This window comes from Pinus tabuliformis, chromosome 1_2 (assembly GCF_031772625.1).
Source record: "Pinus tabuliformis cultivar Carrire ecotype Pingquan chromosome 1_2, CPIR1, whole genome shotgun sequence".
NCBI lineage: Eukaryota > Viridiplantae > Streptophyta > Pinopsida > Pinales > Pinaceae > Pinus > Pinus tabuliformis.
Window position 1 is genome coordinate 1050744523 of NC_142298.1, and position 21176 is coordinate 1050765698.

General features: G+C 38.3%; 1 pseudogene; it reads right to left on the bottom strand.

The window, feature by feature from the left end:
* LOC149209738 (serine/threonine-protein phosphatase PP-X isozyme 2 pseudogene) overlaps positions 1 to 13496 on the bottom strand; it is a 33276-nt pseudogene extending 19780 nt beyond the window's left edge.
* Between the last annotated feature and the right edge of the window lie 7680 nt (positions 13497 to 21176).

The window sequence follows — 21176 nt, forward strand, 5'->3', positions numbered from 1 at the left end:
CTAGGTGGCTAGCTGGAAAAACTGCGCAATTTCTAGAGGGACGCAGGGACCGACACTGGGTGTCTGTTCAGCCTGTCTATGCAATTTTCTCAGTCAGCAGAGCGGGTAAGGTCTACAGTTTCTGTGCAATTTTTTACGGGAGTGAGTCCCGGATGACTACCTGATCAAACTCTCTAATTGACCAGCAAGAGGGTTGGTTGATTTTCTTGCGGGCAACACATATTGAGATGGCTTGCTGAGGAACTTCTGCGCTTTTCTGGATGACATTCGGTCCGATCGATTTCAGGATTGTGTAGTGTAGGCTGCCTGGGAGATAATGTTGTATTGTTTTCTTAGCAAAGGTGTACAGAAAGAAATCACCTAAGACTGTGGATGACAAACAGTCTCAACAATATAAATGGATACTAAACATTGTAGATCTATAGCAACTGATAGAAACGAAACTTACCAAAGTCCTGATTTATGCCACAATCATAGTTAAACAAAAAAAATGAAACAATAATAATAACTCCAATAATCCAATGGAAACTAGATATACAAAGAATAGATTTTATTATAACACTTGTGAAGGGAACAAATAAATGTTACCAGTCCCCCTCTATGGGATGGGTTCTTGACTATCCTCAAATGTCTTTAGCTTGTGTAGAGCCTCTCTCCTATATAATGTGTAAACCCAGTGAATAAAATGTTTGAGCTCAATGGGAACTCAAAATGGAATAAAAATGATGTGCGACAATGATAATAATCAGAGTTACAGCGGTGAGTGCAACAATGAAAATAATTAAAAGTGAATAATGAATGGAAAATCCTTCTATTTATAACAAAATTTTGAGTTATCCTTGAATAATGAGCAATAATAAAATATTATTAACCCCATTCTTGGAATAAACACTTGTAATATTTTAGTATGTTTGGTTAGGAGGGGAAAAGTATTTAAACTTTTATTTAGAAATAATAAATAAATAAATGATTTATTTATCATCTCAAGAAATTGGTTAAGGAATAATAAACAAATAATGATTTATTTAATTATTCCTTATGGATTTAGTCAAAATTTACAAAGAATAATAATTAATTAGTGATTAATTAATTATTCTTAGAGAAAAATAAGATAATTAATGATTTATTTGTTTATTTTTCATAACTGGGTCAAATATGACAAGGAATATTAATTAAACAATGGTCTAATTAATTATTCCTAGAAGATAATTAATTAAATAATAATTTATTTAATTATTCTTCATGGGTTTACTTATAAATTACTTACCAAATGTGGTTTATTAAGTAATTTCTCACAGTGATAGCAATTTTACTATGGTAAAATTGGCTTTGCATAGTGTACTTTGATCCATCTAGTAAATTAGGCTAGATGATCAATTTTTTGGTGATAACAGATTTCCCCCCAACGTACAAGTGTTCGGATCAAAATGTATGACCAAAGTATGTTGTAAAGAAACAATCACTAGACAACAAAGTGGAGTTAGAGAGAGAGAGAGAGCAATAGAGCTAAAGCGAAAGAGGATAGGGACAGAGGGGGCGAGACCAATGCAAGTCTCCTTTTATGTTACAGTACCATATCTCAGTGCAACGAGGGATGCATACATATACCCGCCAAGATAACTTCGTAAAAAAATATTGATGCGCCCATAAACATAAAATTGAGAAGTACATGTTAAATGGTACATGACACACTGTCATAATTGAGCCAGGAAATAATACAATGTGTCCCATATACATAATGCACCTGGAAAACATGAGCCATGAATGAATACAATAATATGTGAGTACATGAGATATAATGGCCCTTCCCTCAAAAAATGGGTGGGCGGGAGGTTAGAACGAGCGAAGAAGCCTTGCTGAATAGGGAAGCGCTCTACAAAACTGAATGGATCATCTGAAGGAGATGTGCATGATTTGAACACTTCAATCGGTAGGAACCAAACCCATCAAATTTTCGGAATTGCATCTGAGACTATAAAATAATATGAAGGCATCCGAGCATGTGGGGGGATACCTGAAGGGCCACCCCCTCATGGGGTCTAAATCATCTCACGCACCCGGGAATAACTAGTATAATCTGATGCATCACTGGACCATCAAGTGTATGAATCACAAACATGAAACAACCAAGTCAAAGGGCAATGATGAGTCCCTTTGCTTGATATGAGGCATTGGACAAGAATAAAAGATGGAACCAAGATACACCACCCTCTAGGCCATTATTATGGAATAAATGAGCTGATGTCGACAAAATAGGGCCTACGATAAGTGAGGCAATGAGGTTCCTCAACTAAGGCACGAGAGAAAATAGAAATGTGACTGATGGACTGACACCAGGGAATATGGAGAAAATGGGTCTGAGGAACAAACAGATGACTTCTCTTGTCAAAGCATAAAGTGCATGGTTGACATGATAACAACTAACTTAACTCCGAAGGCGATGGGCGACAGTATGACTAGAGGCCGAAATGGGAAACACGAGATGAATGATATGAAAAGATGGATGGAATACTGTGACATGATATAATGGGATGTGAAACAAACTCCATGGATCCAAAGGTGACTCATCATAGATGCTCTGAACAAAGTTGACTCGATGACGTTGCCACACAAAATAGGCCCAGTGGGGACCATGAAAACATGAGCAACTGATGGTTACTCATGACAAAAATCGACACGTGGGGCAACCAATATTAAGGGAAGGAGGTCCCTAAGGTACAAGTGTAATGTATGAAGAAATTCAATTTTAAGAGGCGACGAAGTGACCCTTCTTGGAAAAATGGCTTCCGGGTGAAGTGTCAAATCATCAAAAACGAAGAGAGACCCATTAGAGTACTTGGTGAGATATTTCCAATGGTGCTGAGAGTTCATCAAATGGAGCTATGGTCTACTTGAAATGTACGATAGAAAAATTTAATTCATCTTCTAAGTGAGCTGTGATGAATTTGGAGAGGAGGAGGAGGCCCTAAAGCTTGTGGAGATCGTAGCATACAAACCGACCATTGGAATCAGGATTTGTGACTTTCAGGCAAGTGGCCTTACTTGTCTAAAGATGGCCTTAATGCTTCTTGGAATGATGGTTCCTGGTGAATAATTAAGGGAAGAGGAAAACGAGAATGAACTACTAGAGGAGGTCTAGAATCATTCTTACCCACTAAGTCAAACATGGGGACTATGTGGACATAGAATAAAATATTTTAAGATATGGTATCAAACATATACGATATGTGATGTGCATATGGCTCACTGGAGAGGTCGGTAGGAAAAACTATCTAAGGAATGGGAGGATAATCGACCATACCTAGATCCAATGGGATCTAGGCCGAGACTTATGTTAATCAATTAAGAAGATGGCTAGGGGAAAACCATCATGCCCCCAAGCATGGGATACTGCCCGCAAACATATGTGATGGAGGGGACTGATTTGGTATGCAAAGGTGGGAATGATGCCCCCTAGCACCATTATGTTCCAAGTGCTCTAAAAAGGGATTCAAGCATCTCGACCCAACTTGACACGAGATCCTCCCAAGGATGGTAAGGAGATGTATGGACCTATTTTCCCCCCAGTATGCTATGGGCGTACTGGATGTATATAGAGTGGTGGACTGCAAACAATTATATGTTTTATGTGATACATAATATGATTATGCATTTTTATATGACGATGATGGTTCACCATGTGTTGTGTTTTATGGTTGTCTTTTGTGGTATACATGTGATAAATTCCATTCTAGAATGTTATTTTCAATGGTATCTACATAGTTATTTTGGGCTCTAGGAACATGACTGAAAGTTGTTGTTTCAAATTCACGTACCAATAGCTTAACTCGTAGATATTTTCTAAATAAGACTTGGTTATGTACACGATACACACCATTCAATTGCATGACAAGTAGCAAGCAATCCAAATGAACATGAACATGAAGGATGCGATGAGCGAGGGCATCGACTAACAAACCTACCACTACATTATATTCGGCCTGGTTATTGGTGGCAGATCCAATGCACACACTGTTCAAAAGGACTAATGTATGTAAGGGGGTAAAAATGGCCCAGGCTGCTGATGCTAGATTCGTGGAGAAACGACTCACACCATCGACATGACCGATATATGGTGTGGATGATGGATCCATCTAAAAGGTGAAAAAGACAATGAATGAGATGATGCGGCCTACCTAACTTCATGACAGAAATAAATACATGCAAATCATAGGGATATGATATTAGACAAATTCCTTGAGGTAGAGTACATTGGGAGAATTAGGAAGGAAATGGCCTTTAGAATCCTCTGAAAGATATGCCTCATTGCCTAAGTGAAAGAGTAATCAGGGGTAGACATAGCTTCCATGATGTCCTCATCAGAATGGAAGATGGGCGGACAGGAGGAAGGATGACTACATGATGTAGCGGAGGCACCTGGTGCATCAACCTGAGAAATAAGGTTCACATGCGCATCATCTTGAATGGTAGACGATGAGCTAGTAGATGGAGGATCTACGGATGTTGAGATCTAGGATTCTATCGAAAGAGGTTCAATAGAAGCACGCGTAGAAGCCTCATAAAGGTTTTCCTGTGAGGAACTCAAGGATGACGACAGGTAAAGGAAATGGCCCGTGGATTCTGTCATCTTGACATCAGGAGGAGGGACCATGATAGTGGGACTAGAGTCCCCCTGTTCTAGTTTACTAGTGGTACCAGAATCCACGGGTAGAGGAGTATGTGATCCACTATGAGTGGTCTCGTATTCGCAAAGCGCCTCAAGTAAATCGCAAAATTCGTGGAGATGAGGGCAACAATAGGATTTAGTCAAACTTGACAAATAATAATAATTAATTAGTGATTAATTAATTATTCTTAGAGAAAAATAAGATAATTAATGATTTATTTGTTTATTTTTCATAACTGGGTCAAATATGACAAGGAATATTAATTAAACAATGGTTTAATTAATTATTCCTAGAAGATAATTAAATAAATTGTGATTTTTTTAATTATTCTTGATCGGTTTAATTATAAATTACTTAACAAATGTGGTTTATTAAGTAATTTCTCATAGTGAAAGCAATTTTACTATGGTAAAATTGGCTTTACATGGTGTACTTCGATCCATCTAGTAAATTAGGCTAGATGATCAATTTTTTGGTGATAGCAGACAACCTCAAGCTCTATGCAATTCTAGGTAGCAGTACATGTTCACTGAGGGTTGAAACTGCACAATGCAGCTCAACGAAGGTCCAACTGTTGGAGGGTGATCCGGTCGTCAGAATTTCAACAAATTGACTAAGTGTGTGAGCGACTGAACTTGTGCATACATGACGTTGCGAACACACAATCAACACGACTTGATGACTAGAAATGTCAAACCATCAAGACAACATATACTCTGTGTGACTGACCGATGGTGTGAGCAACAAGCGCAACACTTATGATAGATCGTTGAATAACCACAACGACACTTGCACGAAAGTGGACACAATATCATGTGTGAGTGTGATAGATGTTTACACAATGAACACAACTCAAAAACAACCATCAACATCACCAAAACAAGGTCGCAAGCATGACATAATAATCAACATGCAGAAGACAATAGTTGGTTAAACAAGTGAAAAAGAAGCAAGACATGTAGAAGAAACACATAAGATGAATTTTCATGTTTGCGCACATGCATGTTACTGAGGACAAGGTGATATGACAATGAAAAGAAATCTTATAAACTCAACTAATAAGTGTACTTCGAAATATGTTTTGTACTTACCATACTTACCCTCAAGATGATCATGCATCTGACAGAGTTTGCATGTGGTCCTGATCATTTCCATTACTCAGTTCCTTGGTCCTTCTCCTCAACTCCTTGGAAGCAATTTCAGCATGTCATCTTTTCCTGTAGTCATCGAGAGGTAGATTTGTGCAATTTCAACGGACAGTGACTGCTGCCGGCATGAGGCCCTAGGAGGCCCGTCTGCAAAATTTTTGCATGCAAGATCGACAAGACAACTTGGAAAACACTGCGCAATTTTGAGGCTCAAATCATTGTTGCGGGACGGGGGTCCCGAGAGGATGACTCTATGCAATTTATGAGTGTAGTGCAGCTGACTGCTCTGTGCATTTCTAGAGAGCAGTGTAGGCTTGGGCCTCTGAGGGCTATGGGATTTTAGTAGGCAAGAGAGGTTGGTGTCTCTGCACACTATGGGGTTTCAGTAGGCAAGGGAGGAAGCTTGATGATTGTAGAAACAAAGCGCATAGTTCCAGGAAGCTGGATGAGGCTAGGTTGCTTGGGAAAATGGCTAAGTGTGAGATCAATGAAACATATGCAAACGTTTATAGGACACGACTGTGATCACACACAGACACTTAGTGACACAACGTAGACCATCCAAAATACATAATACATATTTTTCTATGTGATGAAAACCACTCATACACACACAATTCCCTTGAAGCAAGACAACATCCCCTTTGCATGACAAACAACTCCTATGCCCAAATATGACACGTGTTGCATGATGATGAGAACGCGAAAAAGGGTTAAGATCAAGAAGGGGAGATTGAAATCACCAGCTTACCAATCAAGTGACCAAGGATAATCAATCGCATGATCCGAGTTAGGCTCCAGAATCTGCACGTGAGCCAAAATTTGGGAGGGTGGGTGTAGCCACTAGAACATTTAGGTTTCCCACCAAGCCAAATCTAAGAGAGATATTTTTAAAAGATAGCTTGTGCAAAAAATGTTGAAAGGAACACAATTTTCATTAAGCTAGGTGAATTCAGATGATTTTGTTTTTTTCCTGATGCTTCATATCTATTACAACAAGTTCTTCTGCCAGATTTCCTCGTGTCTAGAACTGGGTGCTTTCACATTAAATTTTGCACATGAAATGAACTTCACAACGATCACATCCTAAATCTAGTACCTTAAACTATTAAGATATATAGTTATAACATCCTCTTATTCCTATTACAAAATTCATCTTCATTTGATATTTTTTTAGATTATCATATCACTCCATCTCAAAATTAGAGAATGCTTGTCAATAGTTTGTAGGAAAGCCTTTTCTCCTTGATTGCTCCACCAACTTGGCACAAGTTCACGTTTTTCTTGCCTCTTCTATAGGTGATCTTATGATAAGTTGCTTCTTGCTTCATCTTTGTCTTTCCCATTTTTAATATCCATGGATTCTCTTCAACAATTTCTTAATCTTCAAAGAACTAATTTATCTATTCGATCCAATCCATCATTTTTTTTTGGTTTATTGACCATTAACCCATGAAATTCGGCATTATCGAATTTCATTTACCTGTTTGTGAAGATGTTGTTTCTTTTAGACATTGTGTGATCACTATGGATATATCGATGTCATAGAGGCATGGTCTACTATGACCAACACTGATACACCTGTTTCACAAATTATTCAAAACTTGTAGAAGTTGATAAAATCAAAACGTGGTATGAAGAAAACCAAAAGGGATTGCCAGGGGGGTGCTAGCTGGTGAGTGGTTTTTGCTGAGGGGGTGTGCATTTCTACAGATTGAGCCATGTTATATGTGGAACCACCTGGGATTTCTGCAACGAAATTACCTATGTTGATTTACAGGTGCATCTAATCATCGTTGAAACCTACCTGCAATTTACTCGTGCACTACTACTATTGGCCTTTAACACTCAACATTTGGATAATATACTTGGGAAATTTTATCTAACATACTTGTCATCTTGCATTAATCTATTGGTGACTTACTACTGGCATTAAACATTCCTTTGTTGGCATTCATTTGAAACTCCATATGGGAGGTAATTTGGGTGTGTTTTACTTTATTAACAACTCCAACAAACCCAAATTTTTTATTTGATTACTAATGGGAAATAATCACACATTGATTGTGTAAACAAATATCATGGTGTTTATATACACCATTCCCTTCAAAACCAACTCGAAGCACAGTGAAAAGTATATTGTCCCCAACTTGGTGCTTGAGGCATTGAGCACTACCTTAGCTTGTGATTGGTGGCTTTCACCATTGTGGAACTCTAGGTGAACTTCATGGATGATGAACCCTCTGTTTTGAAATAGACTTAGACCTAGAGATTGGGCTCAACTCAATAATATTTGCAACAATTTTATATTTTAAACTAATAATTTGATAAAAATAATATAATGATATTTTTATTAAATTATATTTATTTAAAACTAAAATTAAAATTATTATTCAAAATAACCTAGTGACTTGTAGAATAACCATTTTTCCCATAAAATTTTCATATGCCCAAGATTATGGCCAGGAACAAAATTGAAAATTTTTAAAGCATTTTCACTCGATAATGGGTGCAAGAAAATGCTACAATATTTGCTCCAATTGGGGAGTGCTTCCCCCTATGGGATGTAGATAACTTGTAGACCAAGTGCCTTGAATATGTTGGGCATGGAGTCATTGTCACAAAATAATCAATCACTTGCCACCTGTATCTTGCAATCTCATATAATCAAACTGATGCCAATTCATATACTGCAACATGCAACCTACCAACTGAAACTTGTATCTTGTTTCGAATCTGAAATTTCATTGCAAACATCCACCTACTACAATGGATTGTGAACTGATATATTTGAGCATAAAATAAATCAATAGCGGTGTTATATTCATTGAATTATGGAGTGAACAATCCACAGTTATCTCCAATCCTAGTGTAAAATCTGAAAGCAAATACTGCAACCTGAGATGCATCTCAGAAAAGAAATTTCCATCTAATTTATGTGGCTCATTAAAATTATGACAACTTTCAAATTTATTCCAAGCACCAAAATGATTTTGTGTAAAATTTGTTGCTAAGAACAAATATTAATCCCTTCCTTGAGAAGCCATCCTAATTTATAAAAGCACTTGCTTTTCCAAAAATACTCAATATCATCGTAATTTCCTCAAAAATAATGAGGAACGTTCCCACTACTACTATATGCTTCTTCCCTTTTTATTACATGATACAATGATGTAACAACATTGTGGAAGGAGGTTTTTTCTCATATAAGTCATCCCTGGTATCTGGTAAGAATTTGAAATTGGTAGCTCTACCCTAAATAGGAAGATATTTTCTTGGTTACTCTTCGGGAAGGAAACTTACAAGATCCCTCTTGCTCTCTATTACACAGTATTTTGTCACACCTCTTACACTTCCCTGTGACATACCCCAAAGTGCCTGAAATGTGACCATTATGCAGTGTACTCATTCATATATGCAGCTCAGATCCTTCCTAAGTAATTGATTGGAAAATGCCTTGAGGTTTCCCTAGAAGAAATAGCTCTAAAACCCTAATTTGAACATCATCGCACTTATGGGACTCAAAACAGCGATGATCACCTATTACACTAAACTTGACCCACAATGGTATCACTATGTTCCCTTGTATACCTGCGATGATCCGAAAAAGGAAACTTTCCTTAAGAGGATGAGAAGCTTCATGATCTAGAAGCTTCCAGAGTGGCGAGCTGGAGGTTGTTTGGCATAAATGAGGTCAAATTCTCCCAACTTGACCTCTTGGTATTATCCCTATGATCTACCTCCTTGAGATGAGGGCCTAATCCTATCTTTGGAGAGGTTCTAACTCCCTTTCCCAGCCTATATAGTCATCCTCTCCCATTCCCAAATGGTTGGTATATGCCTATTTGCACCCTTATTCTAATATTGTGCCAAATGATATTCATTTGGCTTGGAGAAGGAGTATTTGGAGAGCTTAGCTTGGATTTGGATATTCATTCAAGGAGAGCCTATCAACATCAAGGCTTGGTTATATGCTTTCCCTTATTTTCTATTAATATACAACTGCTAGTTCATTTTCCCTAAATGTATATGCTCATGTATCATTTAGCTTAACATTCCTTATTAGTTAAGTAGGTTACTTTTGGATATGCTATTCATATTTGCATGCCTTGTTGTGTCTTGATCTCTTTTGTAGGTGCATAAACGCTGGGAGTAGTAGGAACAAGCCCGTGGTGCAACTGATTCAAGGTCTTCAATGAAGGAGATCAAGATAGCATCGGAACGAGGTAGGCCATCTTCTTCATCTCTCTTTTCAATTGCAACTTAGGAAAATGTCTAGTAGATTGTCACTTTGGTTTTCATTGGGCTAGAGGGATCGTCTCTATCCGTAAAGAGGATTTACCTAGACAATAAAATGGTGACTCCACTGGGGACCCTATGATCCTTTCCATCAAATCCTTCACCTCGTTTTTATGATGAGCTTGACGGACCATCCAATCCCAGACTTGTTTTCTTGTCTATAACTATTTTTAGTTCCTAGTAATTGCTTGAAGGTTCTTGATTTGTGCTGCTCTTGAAGATTTTTTATTTTTTATTTATCTTTTTCAACCATCTCCGTTTTATCCCTCATAGTCGTGATGGCATCGTGTATATGTTGATTACACTAGCGATGATCGATGCTTTTCTTTAAATAGGTGTGATCATAACAAAGGTTAATGAAAATTAGGGTTTGTCTTCTTGTTTTTAGTTTTTTTTCCTTCCGTCAGTGGCTTACCAATGTGATTTTAGTGCCCTTGTCTTGTTTGACATGTTTTCTTTATTACAATTGCCTCTTTATTTGGTTTTAAGTGCGTTTGGAGCTTGATCCACCTTATAGGGTTTTAGGTCTTTTAGACCATCCTCCATTCACTCATTGGTCTTCTCTTCAGAGATCGATTACCTTTCTTAAAAGAGTCTTTTTGTGTTTGGACATCCTTTGTAAATAATTGTTGATTATTGGGTATTAAGTTGTTTTCATTAATGTTGAATTGAGTAGATGCTTTGAAATTCCCTTTAGTTCCCTTTGGCAAGAAATATATTACAAAATTGTTTGTTTCGATTGAACTGAAAGGAAATATTTGCTTTGCATTTTGTGTTTCGAAAAATGAAAGCGACATTGTTTATCTTTTAAGTAGTTCGAAGCATTTGTTTCATTCAAAATCATTAATGTGAAAGATATTTTCATGATTATTGAAGTTGTTTGCATTCTCTTTTTCTTTGTGCACTAGATTACATTGATTGCATTAAACTGAAAAAGAAATCATCATTATATCTTAAGGTCGTACGCTTTAGGATTTTGTTTTGGCATTGCATTTGCTTATCATATGAAAGATTAGATTTCATGTTTTGCATTTAGTATTGGAAAATTGTCATTGATGCATTGTTGCTTGTTTTGTTACATGATTTCGGTGTTTCTCTTCCCTGAATAGGTAGTTTTCATCAAATGAAAGGATTTCAATTTCATCATTTAGCTGCATTTTAGGAACATGTGACATCATTAAGGCCTTGAAATCGAAACATAATTTCAAGATCAACTTTAAAATCTATCAATTAATCTAAGGAGCATTTGAAACAATGTTTATACTTAGTGGATTATGCTAGAGACGTGTTCGGCATCTATAAAACTTAGCAGCAATCGTTCACTCTTGCATTAGACAATGCTAGCATGGACTTGTGTCCCTGTATCATTGAGTATATAAAGGGAGACCCTCATAGATTGCAAACCTTTATCCATAGGAATCCAAGTTTTCCGCCCTGTAAACGTGATAGACCGAACACAACATTCAGAGAGATTGCCTGCATGTACGTCAAGTCCTTGGTAAGTTTATTTAGTGAGGTGTATATTGCAGTTCACGGTTACTTGGTACTCGTTTTTGCCTAGAGTTACCTAAGTGGTCATTTCGATCTTTTCTGACCCCTTAAATTTTAAGAGATCATTGATCACTTGTCCTTTCAAGCTCGCTAAACTATTGAAAGTGACTAAAGTCACCTTTTCGTCCTTTTATCGACTCTTAAAATATGAAAAGGAAAACTTTTTGTTTCTAAAAATAACTACCCACGATGAACATGTTGAACCCAAGCAGTTGCTTCTTGGACCAATATTGAGTAATTCCCTATTAATTTCAAGATTGTTAATAAGACCTCAATGAATCTCCTTTCCTTTTCTGCTCTTGAGAGGAAGTCATCGTCGCTAGAGCATTGAGTTCATATCGCAGTTCCCCTTCATTGTCTGATACTGAAGGGTCCTCCCAAGGAGTTCATCTGGAGCTTCCTTAGTCGCTTGAAGATCAAGGTTTTGAACTTGGGATTATTCCAAGTATCCAACCTCTATCTTCTCATTCACCTCCATCGGATTAAGAATCTGATCTTGAGACCCCAGAAAATTCTATTCAGACCCCCGAGAGTCCATAGACCCCTGAGAGTCCGCAGAGGCTTGTTATTCATTTGCCAAATCCATTATTCGATTCTATTGTGATATCTCCTCAGCGTCCTTATAGTCCTGACGATCTGCATGATATTCCTTTGGAGTTATCTCCTTGCACATCATGGCTTCCTCCTCATCATTTGTTTCCACCTATGGAGTTAGAAGGTGAAATCCCAACCTCTTCTCTGAGTCATTCAGAAGTTTCTGCTACCCATAATCCTCATGTCAATGATGAACAAGGGTATGAATTTCCTCCAGAAGGATTTCCGTTTATAGGAACAGTCCCATCTCTCACGCTTCCTGAAACTAGTGGATACATGTTTCCACCTAGTTATACAACCTTATCTCAGTTAGTTTCGGGTACTCCTAGTGCTTCGTCTTTGTATCAAAATCCCATTTTGTCTTCAAATGCAATGCCTACGTCTGTTCCATTCATTCCAAACATGACCTATCAAACTTCTGTACAAACTATTGTCACGTCAGTTCCTGTACAACCTACAATTCCATCACAATCTGTATTGTCATTTCAACCGACTCTTTCGGTACAACTGACTATTTCAGGTCAGGTTTCAGTTAGTTCTTCTACCCCTCCATCAAGTTGATAGAATGTGCCACCACGTGGGGGGGGAATCCAAATATTTCTCTTGTATCAGGTGAGACCACTGTGAGTGGATTACAAACTTACATGGTTGGAGTTAATCAACCTTATTATGGAAGTATTCCTAATCTGGTTGATCCATCTGGGTCAAGTAACATCCAATATCAATAGCCTTATATGGCTTAGGTTCCACTCCAACAGGCTTATGTCCCATATGGTTCTCAAGCCTTGGTTAATATGTCTTACATTCCTCAAGCCAGAGCTTATGTCTAGCCTGATCAATCCGCTATTCTTGGTGGATGGTCAGATTCAATTCGGAAATTACCAATACCCGCAGGGTATATCCCAAGGAACTGTCCAATTACCCTTGCATCATCAAGGACAACCTTTGCAGTAGCAAGGGAAACCATTGCAGCAACAAGGAAAACCATTGCAGTAGGAAGGGAAAACATTGCAGCAGCAAGGGCAACTGTTACAGCAACAGGGGCACTCTTTGTTGTAGTTTCAACAGCCTTTGCAGCAGCAACCTCAGTTTTTTTAGCAGTCTACTCAACCTTTGTACTCGCAAGGCCAACCTTTGCAGATGCAAGGTCAACCTTTGTAGCAGCAAGGTCAACCTTTACAACAACAAAACTAGTGTTTGTAGCAACAAGGTCAACCTCTGCAACATCAAGTTTCATATGCGTATCAATAAGGTCAGCCCTTGTAAGCACATGATCAACCCCTACAGCAACAGGGCCAAACTCTTCAAATCCAAGGTCAACAAGTTCAACAACCTTACAATCCGTATGCCATGTATAATTCTTATCAACAACCTATGTGATGAGCCTCGATATTGCAACAAAAATGCTGCAACTCCCAAGGCTACCGACTTTAATTATCAACTTGGGGTTCGTAAAAACTTAAGAGGTATCGACACTATATGTGTCCTTCCTTTTATGTCATGATGTAATGGAGTGCATGTATTGAAGCCAGATCCTAAACTAATTGCAGAAAACGAAATGGAACCTTAACCTATTGCAAGAAACAAATTACAAGGAAAGAAACCTATTCTACTTGCATACTGATCATGAACTAAATGTAAAATAAACCTAGCTTAACCCTATTTATCACATGTGATGATTTAAGCTAACTGAGCATGAAATCTGAACTAGAGAGTACTAACTGTTGTGTGCGTGTATAAATATAAAAGAACTCATTTTTTTGAATCTTTTTTCTTTATGAGTGCAAATGCTAATCTTTCCTTGATCTTTGGCAAGGGAGACAAGTGGGGAACAAGAGGGTTAAAATGGTATTGATGACATGGAGGTCAAGTAGAGGCCTAATCCTAGCTTCAATGATGGTTTTTCTCAATTTGGGTCAAAACATGCTTTCCTACAGGATGCTACAGTGATTTCCTACGAGATCCCCTGATTTACTACAGGATGTTATAGATTTACCTTACAAAATTATAATTCATCGAATGACCAAGAAAATCAAATCAAAATTGGATGGGGCAATTTTTTCTATTAACTAGGATGTCTTAGGCCCCCATTCCAAGTGGAATCACTCAAAAGACCTATGTTAACCCATGCTAAAAAAATAGAAAAACATTACTAGTCGAAAATCTAGAAATTTGAGAACTAGTGAGCTAGTAAATCTAATGCCTAACCTAATGAAGTGAAAATGAAATGGGGTAGCTTTTGTTATGAACTAGAATGTTTTTGTGATCTAATGAAAGTGGAACCAACTCAGTTGAAGCTCATTATCATGCTCTAAAAAAGAGCAAAAATTTATTGTTCTTTGACAAAAAGGAGTTCCAGAAATCTAGATTTGGGAATAAGAAGACTAATCCAAGCATCTCAATGATTACTATGAACTTCCAAATATTTTCCAAGGATGAAATAAAGCTTGTGATATTGCAAAAGAACTTAAATTTAACCATTTAACTCAATCCTACAACAAGAAATCATTAATACTAAATGCAGAAGTAGAAAGAAATAAAAACAAGAGATGCATGTGAATAAGAAGTGAAAAGAAGGAAAGAAAATGATAAAAAATGGCTCTGAGGTTCCTGGGATGGCCAAGCCCAAGGAAAATCAGAGACCTATGGAAGAGAACAAGATTTAGAAACTGAACATGACACTAATCTTCATTATTTTCGTCAACACAATTACATCCCTGCAAGAAAATACAGTGGAGCTACAAAAATACAAGTTCTCTCCACAATAACACTAATGAAAGGAGGAACAAGAAAATTTTCAACTGAAAAAATGGCGCTCACTCTCGTTAGGTTTTCACGCCCTTCCCCTATACAGTTTGGCCCTATCATCTGGGCTCGATCCACTGCTGGAGACTTTGGTGGCCAGGGACTTTTGGGTTCTAAGATATTCAAAAGGAAAAACCGTATTAGTGGCCATAGAACGATTTCCCTGGCAGAGACACTATTGGATATATGGCTTTTTGACCCGAGGTTTTCTCTCGAAACAGGGGAGCGCGATGAAATAGAAGCATCTTTCTTGGTGGACAGACAAAAGACTGGGAATGGCATACATTTTGATTCTCATAGATCTGAGCCCTTTGATGCGGACGCTTTTTATCTGTTGTTACAGGCGCAGCGAAATGGAGAGGCAACTGTTGCGTGGGTAATCCTTTATCCAGGTTTTTCCTTTGCTATAGATTATTTTTAAGGGTCCCCCAGGTGGGATTCCTCTTAGCTGTGGAGAAATACGAATGTTGTTTCCTTCTGATGCATCATTTTGATGGGGTTTCTTTTCAATTGGTCATTGTTTTGAGAACCATCCTAGGGAGGGAAGACTGAATTGTTGTCCTCAGAATTTTTTTTAAAGGAACGGTCGACAAACAAAGGAGGGGCAGGAGCATAGGGTCACGACACAGGAGTTTTTATGCGCCCCCGTGCTCCTTCGATCAGCTGTGGGAGTATGTTTTCAAGGCAGAACAGAAACATAAGACTCGGGCCATCCCCATCAAAAATACCATTCGTCCAGTGGACAGGGTTCCCCTGATACACACAGGACCTGTGGGTTTTTTACTTGAGCAAAAGAAAAATAACCTCGGTGTGCCTGCTCCCCTTATTGCTTCGGTGACCCAATTAGCAGAAGATTCAGGGGAGGAAAAAACAAAGCTAGCCCTCAAGGACCCCAACCAGGAATAGACACAAATTTTCGTCAAACCCCTGTCAGGGAATACTATCTGCAAGCAAATCTAGAAAAGGATGCTGATAAAAAATATAAAGGATGAAATACAAGAAGATTTAGGCATCCCAGGAAACCTACAAAGCTTGGTATATGCAGGTCAAATTCTACAGGATAAATTTACAGTGCAGCACTATAGCATTGTGCGAGACTCAACCATTATACTAAGCACAAGGCTGAGAGGTGGAAGTTTTTTATCTTTCTCAAAGGGCACAGGTTCTTTCAAGGATGCCGTCAAAGGGTAGAGGGCAGCCACCAACAAGCGAACACCAACACAAGATCTACCAGGACCCTATATTGTGGAGCAGAGATCACAGACTCCAGTACTGACAATCGATTTGCCTGAGGTAAACAATTTTCATACTGATTTCTCTTCCTTGGCTGTCATATGCAGATTCAATGGCTTTTGGCCTAAAACAGATGCATTAAGACAATGGATCTTCTCCACATGGACAACAAATTGTGACATCCTTTTGTGCTCCAAGGGGTTCTTTATTGTCAAATTCGACACGGTCAAGGAAAAAGAATACATCCTCCATGAGGGGCCATGGTTCTGGGGCAATGTTGGACTCTTCATGACCCCCTGGTTCCCAGGTTTTGACCCCTCCTCTATGGTGATTTCCAAAATGTTGGTATGGGTCAGGCTTCACAACCTCCCATTACACTTCTGGTTTCCCAAAGTTTTTGAAGCAATGGGGAATGCTATAGGTAAATACATCAAGCAAGACGTGGAAAGAATTGCAAGGTGCATACATACATTTGCCAGAATCTGTGTGGAGGTTGATCTTAGTCAAGGGCTACCTGACAGCATAATTCTGAACCATAACAACACTCAGTGGAAACAACCACTAGATTATGAAAACACGGCCTACAAGTGTCGAGGCTGTCAACAAACAGGACACCTCCATAATAACTGTCCACAAGTCAAAAGAGAAAACAGAAGGAACAAGAAACAAGATCATAAACCAAGAGGCTGGCAATGCATAGTGAATCCAGAAGAAGAAACAGAGGACGAGGAGGTGGTAACCCCCCCCCCCAGAACAGGATGACAAGCCCATTGGGGACAATGCCATGGCATCCACCCCCACAGCTAACAATCAATTTCACAAGTCCCCAGAATCTGGAAAAATTGTTGATTGGGAATTGATGGACTCTCCGCCAGAAAAGATACCAGACTTAGTGGACACTAGCGGAGCTAAAAGACAACATTCTCCTGATCATTCCGACACACACAAGGATAATCCTTGCATTATGGAGGACTCTTCTCTCGTACTTTTTTCATCCTCACAGACTCTGGGGGAGTGGCAAAAGGTTGAGAAGAAAAAGGGGAGGAAAACATAATTTCCTTCCCATTTGTACTATATTTTCTAGTTTTTTTCTATTTTGACTGCAGACTTTTGTGCTGCTTATCGCATATGCACTTTTGCATCTACAAAATGTAATTTTGTTATTATTAATAAAATTACGATTTTTCCCAGGGGAAAAAAAACACTAATGAAAATATCCCCCTAGAGGAAAATTCGACTTGCTACTTATACAAAATGAATAGAATCATTCCCCATGAATGGAGGAAGCTTTCCCCACCAAAATCCCTTGATTAGTGGATATGGTCCCCAATACTAGGAATCTGCATTAAATGGCAGGGAACACATTCCTTGATTTTCTCAATCGTTGGAGTTCCACAATATGTGTCATAATTCCATAATATCTTGTTGAATTATTATTTAATAGTGATCCTCCTGTAGTAGGGAATAAGTCCCTGAATTATCTCCTCCTCCAAATCTTCATAATCTGCCCAATATTCTCATAATATTCCACAAAAATAATTAATATTAGGCACAAATATCCAATTATTCATAAACCTTCCTAATGAATATATTAAAGTTAAAAATACATTATCTAATGCAAAAAGAGAGGTTTAATGTGCTGAAGGATGGTCATAGGCCTTAATTTATGTCTAATTTAGAGGCCTATCACTACGGTAGGGAAATATCAAACCCACCCTCAATAAAATCCACCTTATGGTCAAGGTAACCCTCACTAGGGGTAAAATCAAATCATGTATGGAAAAAATCCTCCACTATGGGGGAAAAATCCTTACCAGCAAGGTTAGAACCCGTAATTCGGGTCTCCTAAAAGGCCCTACATGCCATTTAATATGAAATTGCCTTTCTTGGCTACATTGGAACTGCCTGACGTCTCAAGGCTCACAAATGATCCTATTCTTCATTCACCTTACTAGCCTCCAGTTCCAACTAAAATTCCAAGTGATTTCCCTATATTTGAAGGAAAATCTTAAGAGGACCCACAAGCCCATGTGATGACATATCACCTATGGTTCTCTTCAAATTCATATGTTGACGATTCTATCCATCTTTGCCTCTTTCAAAGAACCTTAACAGGTGTTGTCGTAAAATGGTATATCGAGTTGCCTCGAGCTACCTATGTTGACTTTAACTCTCTAGCTATGACATTCCTCACTCACTTCCAATTGCTGGTTCAGTATGAAACTGACACTCATTTGCTCATATCCCTTAAGCAAGATACCACAACCCACATTTTTTATCATATCCATGAATGGAGACATCGGCGTCACCTCTGTAGGTTTTAACCTCGTACAGAAATTACATGCATATGAATTCTAAAACACAAAAAAATAAAAAAAGTGAGAGCATAACACATATACATAGATATTTTCCCCTAGATCCCAAAACCGTGACTATCAGCTTGATTTTTTCATTATATTCCTTTCAATGTTACAATACATATATATATATATACATGTCGAAGCATCCAATACCATGGACTGAAAACCATCATGCCCAAAACCATGTGCGAAAACCATGCACAAAACCATAGTTAGGTTTTGCCCACCTAATATAGGGTGGACATAATATAGCACAAACCAACATTCTCCCACTTGTTGCTTTCTTTCCACAGGGGGCCACAGGAGAGCTTAGTAATTTATCGAGCCCCGCAACGCCCATTGTTTCTCTACACCAAGAGAACTTCTCAGAGCTCACAGATTTTGTCAATGCATCAATAGTCTTCTTCAAAATGTCCACCTTTACCAACAACACCTTTTTGTCTTCTATCATATCCCTCACAAAGTGATATTGAACATCAATGTGATTTGACTTTGAATGGTAAGCAGGGTTCTTTGCCAAGAAAATTGCACTTTCGCTATCACAGTCTATCCTTATAGCTCCCTGTACTAACCCCCTACTTGAACACAATCTCTGCAACCAAACTGCTTCCTTGCTTGCATGACTGGCTGCCATGTATTCTATCTCTATAGTTGATAGTGCCACTATAGATTGTTTCTTACTCATCCAACTGACTGCACCTCCAACTCCAAATAGGTTAAACACATACCCACTTGTAGATCTTCTATGATCCAAATCTCCAGCCCAATCTATATCAACAAAGCCACGAATATCCAAAACTTTGTCCAATCCTGGTCTTCCTTGGTAGCAAAAACCATAATCACTAGTGCCACACAAATACCTGACAACTTGCTTCACTGTTGTCTAATGCTCCTTCCCTGGTTTTGACATAAACCATCTCAATACTCCCATTGCATGTGCAATGTCTGGTCTAGTATAGACCATCGCATACATCAAGCTACTGATTGCACTTGCATATGGAACGCGGGACATGCCCTCTTCCTCTTCTTGTGTCTTGGGACATTGTTCAGCAAATAAATTTACACCTATAGGAATAGGATCCTTCACTCATTTACTATCCTGCATATTAAACGTTTGCAATATTGTCTCAACATACTTCCTCTGGTTTAACTAGAGCTTCCTATTTGCTCGATCTCTTTCAATTTCCATGCCCAAAATATAATTTGTAGCACCTTATATCTTTCATGTCGAATTTGGAGGAAAATTGGGTCTTCAAATCCTGGATTATTTCTTTGTCATTTCCAACCAGCAACATGTCATCCACATACAAGATCAGATGAATAACACGGTCACCAATTAATTTAAAATACACACAGTGATCTGCTTTGCTTTTGGTGATGCCAAGTCCCTGTATAAATGTATCAAAATTCTGATACCACATCCTTGGTGATTGTTTTAGCCCATACAGAGACTTATTTAACTTGCATACCAGTTCTTTCTTACCCTTCATCACAAATCCTTTAGGTTGCTTCATGTGGATCCCCTCTTCCAGATCCCTATGAATAAATGTTGTCTTCACATCCATTTGTTCTACCTCAAAATCAAAAGCAACAACAAGAAATAAAAGTAATATAATAGAAGCTACCTTGGTAACAAGAGAAAAAATATCACCAAAATCAATTCCCGGCACCTGGGAATAACATTTTGCTACCAACCGAGTTTTGTATTTCTCCACCTTTCCTTATGCATATGTCTTCTTCTTGAACACCCATTTGCTACCAATGGGTTTCCTTCTAGATTCCAACTCCACCAGATCCCAAGCCTCATTTTTGTGCAAAGATGCCATTTCATCAACCATGGCCTCTTTCCAGAGTTTTTCATCCTCTGAATCTACTACTTCCTTCACAGTTCTGGGATCATCATCAGTAATAGATAAAGCAAAATTTGAATAGAAAGCAGATGGACTATACCTTTCTGGCTACCTTCTTTCTCGAATTGATCTTCTCACAACCAGAGTTTGTGGCTCTTCATCTTCTGATTCCTCTTCTGCTTTAGACTCAGATTCTTCCTTCTTTAGCTCAAACTCTAGCTTCTCAGGTTCCTTTGATGGGACTTCATGTTTAATAACATTTTTCACCTCTATGAACACCACATCTCAGTTGTACACAACCTTCCTTGTTACTGGGTTCAAAAGCTTATAACCCTTTAAACCATCCTTATACCCAATAAAGATGCACTTTTCAGATTTACTATCGAACTTTGTTCTTTTCTTCTTTAGATGATGTACATATGCATCACATCCAAATACCCTTAGATGTGAAAGAGCGGGTTTCTTACTAGTCCATACCTCTTATGGAGTCTTATCCTCCAATGCTAATGAAGGTGATCTGTTCACTAGGTAACATGTTGTTTGCACCGCCTCTACCCAGAATTCCTATCCTAACCCGACACCACTGAGCATGCTTCATTCCCTTTCCATCAATGTCTTGTTCATTCTTTCTGCAACTCCATTTTTCTTAGGTGTGTATGGAGTCATCTT